Source organism: Malus sylvestris, chromosome 1, assembly GCF_916048215.2.
Source record: "Malus sylvestris chromosome 1, drMalSylv7.2, whole genome shotgun sequence".
In the NCBI taxonomy this organism is placed as follows: domain Eukaryota; kingdom Viridiplantae; phylum Streptophyta; class Magnoliopsida; order Rosales; family Rosaceae; genus Malus; species Malus sylvestris.
This window is the reverse complement of record NC_062260.1, coordinates 17,009,047-17,011,371: the sequence shown is the minus strand read 5'-3', so window position 1 is coordinate 17,011,371 and position 2,325 is coordinate 17,009,047. Positions and strand designations below refer to the sequence as shown.

The following is a 2,325-nucleotide window of genomic DNA, read 5'->3' as shown; positions in this document are numbered from 1 at the left end:
ATTGCCTTCGTCCTCTGGGGCTGTACCTGGTACTGAAGCTTCAAATGATGAACCTCCAATGCCTCCTCCTTCTGGGGTTTTGTCAAGTACTGAGGCTCCGGATAACCACCCTCCGGTGCTTTCTCTTTCTGGGGCTCTACCGACTGCTGAGACTTCCCCTAAGCAACCTTTGTGAAGGCTTCCTTTTGTTTGTTTATTTTGACTCATGTATATGTACATATTTGTGGCTTATCGAAAATATTAATAAATAAGCTTTGCTTCATTTCAACATATTGTGTTAAATACACCAAAGCCTTCTTCATAAAGTTCTTTGAATTTTTGCTTTTGTTGAAACCTGTATTGTTGAAGCTTTGTGAGTGAAGCATGTAGTTTGAGGTAGTGTTCCCTTAATTTCCCGAGTGAGGAAAACTTCTCGGTTGGAGACTTGAAAAATCCAAGTCACTGAGTGGTTGTGAGACTGCCGAGTGTCAAGGTGCAGTAGCATATGGTGGGAGTCCCCCAAGTCTTCAGGCGAAGAGAGTTGCCGAATGAGGTGTCTAGCTAGTAGTCAATGTCATGAGTAGGAAAACTTCACTTGTTTCTTTTCGAAGTGGTAACCCAGGGCTCTTTCTTCATATATTGTTTTTTTTGTTATGAAGATGTGTTAGGCCCAAAGAAGTGGAGGCCTAGGCCCTTTTTTTTTTTTTTTTTTTTTTGTTTTTTTTTTTTTTTTGTCGACTGAGTGGGATGTTTTCAGCTGAATCCAAATAGGGGGATGTTTTCAGCCGAATCCAAGGAGGGGGGAAAGCATGACTCATCATCATTTGTCATGATGTTGTTCCCACACTTCATCATCATTTACTACTTTTCCTTTTCTTCTTTCATAATATGCCATCAATGTGTTTAATTTTCTTTTGCTTTGCCTTTCCTTTTTGGCTGGAAAGATTGCCATCTTTCCTCACAATCGGATTTGCTGCAGTCTTGTTGAAGGAAATGTGGGTGTTGGAGCTAGGTAAACCAAGGAGGGTGTCTACGTAGAGGGAGTGGTAGCTCTTCAATATAACACCATTTTCTGTGGCTCAAATCGCAAAACCATCTTCATGAAAGTTGTTCCTTAGCTCGTGAACTACAACATATCCGAATTGGAGATCCATCGGAGCAGTACAACTCCAGAAATTCAGGTATGATGAGTGATTGTTCGTCATTTGTATATCAACGCGTCAGACTTGTTGTGAGCTTCAAAAACTCCATTTTCTCTTGCTCAGATCAACATACTTTCTTCATCGAAGTTGTTCCTTAACTTGTGAACTACAACATATCCAAAATTGAGATCCCTCGGAGCTGTATAACTCAAGAAATTCAGGTATGATGAATGACTGGTTATTATTTTTCTGTCAACCCGTCAGATTTGTTGTGAGCTTCGAAACTCCATTTTCTATTGTTCAGATCAGCATGCTTTCTTCATTGAATTTGTTCCTCATCGTCTCTTTCATAACATATCAAAAATTAAGAATGAACTAATGGTTAAATATTTCCAGATCTTCGAAACATCACAGCAGCTTCGAAATCTGCAAGAATCCGACTGTCATGCTTGGAGCTTCAACACTTTAATTTCCGTCGCTCAAACAGAAATGGTTCCTTCTTGAAAGTTGTTCATATGCTCAAAAACTATAGGGTGTCCAAAATTCAGCTCCATTGGAGAAGAGCAGAGGTTGCAGAAATTTGATAGATGAAAGGAGGCGGAAGAGGGAGAGAGAGAAAAAGTCTCTTGGGTTGGATTTCTATTTTGGGGCAGATTCCAATTTTTGTAGCACCTTCATTATTGATGAATTGCTTGTACTTTTGTCCATTAAGAAACCTGGGACTTTGGCTTGTTGTTGGATCTATTATAATATGTTTGGGAACATATATAAGTGAATAAATAAGAAGGAAGATTTTGGGCCCTTGTGGGTGTAAAACAAAAAATGTTTATGTTTACCCAAGTGTTTTTGTACAAGTTCAAGGGCATCTTGGGTTTTGTGAACAAAATTTGTTTATTTGGAGCAAGGTTTTGTGTTGAAGCTTTGTAGGTGAAGCTTTGGTGTTGAAGCTTTCTAGGTGAAGCTTTGATGGTGAAGCTTTGTAGATGAAGCTTTGTAGATGAAGCTTTCTAGGTGAAGCTTTGATGGTGAAGCTTTGATGGTGAAAGTATGTAGAGGGAGCTTTCTAGATGAAGCTTTTTTAGGTGAAGCTTTGTAGGTGAAGCTTTTTTAAGTGAAGCTTTTCGGGTGGAGTTTTTTGGGTGAAGCTTTGTGGGTGAAGCTTTTTAGGTGAAGCTTTGTGGGTGAAGCTTTTTTAGGTGAAGCT

At 39.4% G+C, this 2,325-nt stretch overlaps 1 long non-coding RNA gene across 1 annotated transcript; it reads left to right on the top strand.

The window, feature by feature from the left end:
- Nucleotides 1-777: 777 nt before the first annotated feature.
- On the top strand, nucleotides 778-1,922 carry LOC126618638 (uncharacterized). Its single transcript, XR_007621797.1, has 3 exons — nucleotides 778-1,160; nucleotides 1,245-1,342; nucleotides 1,518-1,922. It is a non-coding gene; the product is annotated as an uncharacterized LOC126618638 (long non-coding RNA).
- Nucleotides 1,923-2,325: the final 403 nt, after the last annotated feature.